This window comes from Enoplosus armatus, chromosome 3 (genome assembly GCF_043641665.1).
Source record: "Enoplosus armatus isolate fEnoArm2 chromosome 3, fEnoArm2.hap1, whole genome shotgun sequence".
Lineage (NCBI taxonomy): Eukaryota > Metazoa > Chordata > Actinopteri > Centrarchiformes > Enoplosidae > Enoplosus > Enoplosus armatus.
This window is the reverse complement of record NC_092182.1, coordinates 24,522,427-24,529,384: the sequence shown is the minus strand read 5'-3', so window position 1 is coordinate 24,529,384 and position 6,958 is coordinate 24,522,427.

The following is a 6,958-nucleotide window of genomic DNA, read 5'->3' as shown; positions in this document are numbered from 1 at the left end:
CAACACACAACAGCAGCGTCTGACGCCCATCGAAACACCAGCCCCCATTGTTTTTTTATGAGGCAACACTCTGACACGCGTCCTTACAGCCTGACGCACGCCGATACTGGATTAGCACGACGCAGCTGATTTGTACTTTTTCTGTCTGCATGATGCATTTGCATTTGGCATCAGGTGTCCGTTGACGTGTGGACGCGGCCTGTTTGTGTTAGACAACACGTTAAATACCTAAAACTAATTGGTATGAAGTTTGATGAGTCATTTGTTTGTGCACAACTGCTGAAATTAGGTTGCTTTTCATCAGGTTGAATCAACAGTTTCCTGAAATAGAGTGTGTATAAGAAATTAAACGGTTCCTTTTTTCCTTACAGCCCCCTGTGTTTGGCCCAACTATGACCGCTCATCTGCAGTTGATAAAATGAGACTGTGAATAGAATCGGTACCTGCCGAATTGAGGCACTTCTGCTGTTTAAAGATCTTGAAAGAAGAACATTTGGTAACAACTCTCTCCTGGGACAACTATACCAAAATATCTGGTTATTTAAAGTTCAGGATGATAACTTTGTGCCTAGTTGTACTAAGAGCAGTATTTCACTGTGTTGACCCAGTTAGGCAAACTATTTTGGTGTCTTGGTTGTCATATTCTATTACCAGGACACATTTCAAATATTAATGTGCTATTTGGAGAAATGTAAAATATTGTTGTATGTTTGGCTCCACTGGGAACCAAAACCCAAACGCTGGTTGTGACAAAGTTTGTTCAGATCACACTTGAAGCCAATTTCAGTCTTGTTGAAGATGTATTTCTACTGTGTTAAACTACAGAGGTTACGTAGTCGGTAGTTAAGTTATAGGCTATGCTGCAGCTCATGCAAACCTCCTGAAAGGTGGCTACAGAGATACCACTTAAATACTGTAAAAACTATAATGATCATCTTTGATGTGTTTTCCTCTGCAAGTTTAAATGATTAAAGCATGACATCATTGGGTGAAACTGGACAGCTGTGCACATTGAGGAAAAATATTTTTGTCTGGCGTTACCTGTGAGTATAGGTTAGGTTTGTGGCCATGCCAGTGGATGGCAATATGGATGGTCTGTTGGTCGGTCAACCACCAGCAGTTCATCAACTATTGAATGAATTGCCATGGAATTTGGCCCCGATGTCCATGGTCCCCGGAGGATGAATCCTATTAGGTGATCCCCTGACTTCCTCTAGCGCCACCTGGAGGTTGATATATTTTAGTTTTTTAGTGGAATGTGTTAACAACTAACAGGTCACATTTTTCATACTCATCATACTTTGATTTATGACGAAATACTTACAAAACTAGTGACACATCCGTACTGTGTGTTTAGTGCTAATTAGCAAATGTTAGCATGCTAACTAAGATGGGGAACCTATAAATATTATGCATGCTAAACATCAGCATGTTAGTGATGTCATTGTAAGCATGTTAGCATAAATAAGAGAAAAAAATGTAATAAAAGACAGTTCACTCAGTATGTTTTTTTACTCAGATGTAAATGTGTGGTCATACTTGCTTTTCTTATATAAATGTTATTCATTGCTGCTGTTTAGATGAACGTTCCATGTAAACATGGTCATTTTCTACACAGGTAGCAGCTGCAACCTTGGTCGCCCACTTTCTCATTGATTCTGCCTCGATCCTCTCCATAGAGCGAGTGAGGGAAGAAAGATGTCAATCTTTTCGTAATCTCCCCGACACAGATGACAGAAATGATAGAAGACAGATTTGATTTAAGTGTTTGCAAACCACGTCCAAATTATACATGACGTGTACATCAATCAGAGTTCTGTAAATTGCTTTATATTTTGTCCAAAATGTTTTACAGATGACAAATGGAGGTTAGTTAAAAGTTAAAGTTAAAAATGGAAGCCATCATCAGTCAGACAGACTGATTGTCTCATCTGAAATCGATATCTAATAAAGTTTTGTGTTCTAATGCTGTCTGAATGTTTCTTATATAAAAAAGCAGTAGAGTCCAACCAACTTCCATGTCTTTGTGCAACTTGGAAAGTAGCATTTTTAACTGACGCACTACTCAGCTCCACATTTATGTCCATAGTAACTTAACATTTAGATATGTATTTTGTTATGCATTAAAATCAATAAATACAGAATGTATTACTTGACAAAAAGGATTGACAAGATGTCCACTACTGCCATGTAAATCAGAATTCCAGCTGTTCACAATACACTGTTCAGGTTCCCAGTAGCGACCTCCCCCACGTTTAAAATGAAAATTGCACCCTTGCCCCGATGTTTGCACTAGGAGGATAGCATGGTGTTGATAGGGAGGCCTTACTGAAACATCTGCAGATCTCAGTAGAAACTTCAATGAAACATTTCCTATTCTGCAGTCTGTATTCAACTAGTTTATGCTATAATTTAAGTTTAACATATTTTGTATGAGTCTAGAGATTTACTGTAATCACTGTTTGTCTCTGCCTTTTGTTTTCTGTTATGTTTTCTTGGTTTGTTTATGACTCCGATCTCAGCTGTCCTTGAAGACAAACCAAACACACCTCCTCCGCAGACAAAGGAAACCTATTCAGTAGCCGGCGGCGGTGCAGACTCCTTCAGTCAGCCTTGAAGAGGGGAGAAATCACCAGAGTACAATACAAGTCTGCTCATTGTCAATCCAGTCACCTCCAGCCAAGCTGACTCACGCTGCCTGTTCTCCATTCACAGGGTGGAAGTGTCTGTGTGTGTGTGTTTATTAGATCCTCTTTGTTTGTCTGTCACTATGTTTTGGGACACATTTGCATTTACTGTGGTTGTACCTACATGTTACACATAAACTTGATTGATTGATTGAATGCACGTGTGACCACGTCCAGGTTTTCATTAGTGGTTGTAGCGTAAAAAGGTAACCTTGCTGTGTTTTTGTGTATTCGATTTGTTATTTCGGTCCCTTGTCACCGATTCTGTTTGGGATATTCATGGACGGGATCTCAAGGCAGAGCCAGGGGGGTGTCCGGTTTGGGGATCTCAGCATTGCCTCTCTGCTCTTTGCAGATGATGTGGTTCTGTTGGCTTCATCAGACTGTGGCCTACAGCAGCTGAGTGTGAAGCGGTCGGGATGAGAGTCAGCACCTCCAAGTCTGAGGCCATGGTTCTCTAAAAGGTGGATTGCTCCATCTGGGAGTTACTTCCTCAAGCGAGGGAGTTCAAGTATCTCGGAATAAACAAAAAGGTCTGTCTCTCTATCTCTAGGGATCCTTTCCATAATGCACTTTCATCTCACTCTTTATGTACTCCATGTTTAATTCTCTTCTCCTTTTCAGCCTTTGTTGATAGGTAACCTCCTCTTTTGTTTAAATCTTAGTAAAGCTTACATAATACATGTATTTCTGTCAACTTTACCCAACCTTGTAACTTGTCTATTGAGAGTGAGTCAAGCTGGTCTCCTTGACAATCAACTTGTTTGCTAGTTTGCTCAACTGAAGTTATTTTTTACAACAAAATCTAACAAGGAAACAATTCATGGGCAACTGTTGTCTTTTAACAAGCATTGCTCATGCCATGATCAATATGAGGCCAGGGCTCCATGTGCAGTATCAGCTGCTTGGTAACAGAACTCACAGGACGTTCAAGGTCACAAGTTCCTCTATGTGTAAGAGCCTGCCTACGCTTTCTTATTGTCATCTGTTAAAGAGGGAGAAGAAGACCTATTGAATAATTTGAAGCTTTTTAATGCTGAGGCAGAAAGCACAGCACAATGCTGAATGTAGCCTTAATGCGTACAGTGGATGTAGTAAGAAGTCAGTTGACTTACCATGCATTACTTACCTTTGCACAATTCAACTGCAAATCATTCAGACTAACAAACATTAAACATTTTGAAAGATCAAAAGCATGCATTCTTCTGTATACACAGTATATTTAAAATACATATTATCACTGTAAACGAGGCTACCATGCTTCAAAACATCTTCCTTTTTGACTGAAATGAATCAGTGTGTGACGGTGTTTGGGTTTTTTGGACCATTACCAAAGTAACTGCCCAGTTTGCTGCTTCCTGTTTGTTGCTGGAGAGAGCGCACCCATTTGTTGTTGACAATGTTCACGTCAATTAACTTCACTGTTTGCATGAGCCAAGACTTCCGACAGCATTAAACAATATTTGATTTCATCGGAACGTCAAGACGAGAAAAAGACTGACTTAAGACAGCTCAGACTGAGTTTTAAGACCACCTTACGGAACCGCGCCCCCGACCCCGGCAAAAACTCTCATGATTTTATTCCAACATTGGAAATTTGTCTGCAACAGTGAAATCGTTTGAGAAGTCGATTGGTGGAAGGCCGGCGTTAGTCTAACCTCATTACTAGAGATTTGGCTCAGTGTTGGTTTGGTTGGTGTTTGTTTGTGCCTCCCAGGTAATGCTGTCTCAACATGAGGGAGGGACCGTTTCTTGCCAAATTGGTTTCAGGTGTTTCACTGCAGCGGAAAGTAGGTTACCAAGTTTGACTGTTTGTTTTGGAAGTTGTTCAAGATGCAGGTTTTTGGAAGAATCACACATGAACAACTTTTTCCTGCAGTATCTAATGCTATTCATAGCAGAGCCTCCCTGCACTGATACAAACAGGGTCTGGTATGTAACGTCTGTGAACCAAAGCACTCATTGCAGTGACTGGTTTGTTGCCCAGCTGCTCTCTGCGCTCTCATAAAATCTGCTGCTCTCACTGCTTATTTTTCAACGAGCTACTACTCAGACACACAGGTGTCGTCACGATTCAGAGGCTGCGTCAGCCGAAGTCTGCATTTTAAGACTTAATTACAGGTCGACAGGGCCAGTTCAGAAGCACATCTAAAAGCCACATTTCTTTTGGACACAAGAGGAAACCTTGACTCATAGTATAATAAAAACATAATTTCTCACTTTTTTTTCCAGGCATGTTGTGGCCTTTTCTGGATTAAACCAAGACCACAATCTTTCCTTAACCTCAAGTGAGTGCCTACACATAACCATAAAAAAAAATGTTTGCCATGCTTTAGTTGTTACGAGCGGATGTTGCTGGAGTGGATATTGTAGGAAAACAAATGAAATACTTTGGCAGTACATTTAGCATATGTTCATATTGGCAGGTAGGTTAATTATGTTGATATAAAATTCTGTCCAGATGGCATTACGTTTCCTCCAAAACACATTGGTTGTTGTGAATTAGTACTACATAAATACATTTCATGGAGACGTGGCTGCAGCAGCTGCCCTCAGTATTCCACAATCCAACACATGGCAGTCACTTATTTAATCTTTTGTTCAGGCAGGTCCTCGTAATGATGTAAAGACAGGAAACATCTATTTTCCAGGTATTTGTTTTCAGACGGTCATGAGTCATTGGTAAAAACATCACATCCAGTGGACTGATGAACGAGCCACATTGTACTCTATACGACCTGACAAAACACTGTTGGTCTGAAGGCTGTCGCTAAGGTAGTTAAATTAAGTGGAGATTGATTCAAATCGGATTATGTTTTTACTTTTAGATTCAAATCTGATCCTTTACTGAGTCAGGTTTTTAAGAGGAGAAAAATATTGTGTGAATGAGTGTACTCAAACTGTGATTGGTCGACTCATGTCTGTAGTCGTCCCTCTGAGGGAAGAAAACTGACTCTGTGATGAATAAAGGAGAGCAGAAAGTCTCTCTCCGTCTCCACACATCATTAATAAACTGGCCTTAATTGCATGTGAACGTCCTCAGAGTAAAAAGATATTTTTGTGTCTCATTTAAAAGACAAATTACGAAACCCATCATCAATAATCTCACCGAGCAGGGAGAAGCGTGATGCTGCCTGTGTGTGTGTTACTGTGTGTGTGTGTGTGTGTACCTCTATTTCCATGCTTGTGATGATAAATAGGCCGGGCATGTCCAACGTTTCAAATGTGGATGATTTTGTAGGTCCGCCTTTGTATTTCTAGCTTTGTGAGGACCAATTTGAGCTTAACCTTGAAAGTGAGGACTTTTTATTTTAAAGAATATTTTTATTATTTAGAGAGTATTTTTTCAAAATTGAGACACATTTTGGACAGTGAGTGCATGTTGGAAAGTGTGGTCATTTTTTGGGGGGGATATCGAGGACATTTAATGGAAAGTGAAAGATTTTTCAAAAGTGAGGACATTGTGAACTGGTCTTAACGGCTGTTTGAAGGTAAACTCTTGACTTTAAGGTTAGAGATGTGTTTCAGAGCTGTGATGTGAAGGTTAGGTTAGTGAGGGTCCCCACAAGTAAAGAAGTACAAGCGTGTATGTATTTCATGTGTGTGAGAAGCAAACCAGTGAAGAGAGAGTCGTGCAAACCAGCAGCTCGTCTCTTCACACATGATAGCACTCAGGAGCTTACTAGAGTACTATAACATGTGATCCTCTTAATGACATGTATGTCCTTGAACAGAAGATGATTACACCTTTTCAAACAGTCGTTTCCAGTATAAAACACTGTCTATAAATATCGGCCAGAAGGGACGAGAGAAGCGAACGAGCCTCATCTTCCACTCAAGGTGTCCTTTTTTTATAGCCTGATAGTCCGACTGAATTGTCATTTCATTTTGCTTCATTCATTCAGCCTGACATGTTTTTCATGTTAGCCAATTTATTTTTGCCTTAACCGATCAGTGGGCTACTGCCTTTTCACGACATTCAAAATCAAGTATGCCGGTTTAAGAGTTGTTATTTCTAGTTGAGTTAAACAACGTGTGCAGTTGTGTCCTTCTCATTCACTCTTTTGGCCCAAATCTTAAATCACACATACAAAGCTCTGATTAACAACCGTTTTTCCAGCCAGGGGAAACAGTCATCAATGGGCACAACACCAAACCATTTGAACAAATGTGAGTTGTGGGCGGCAAAATCAGAGGTCTGGAACCAGGCTGCTGTTTTCATGCATATTTATATAAAAACCTGAGTGGAAATGCTATAAAAAAACAAAAAC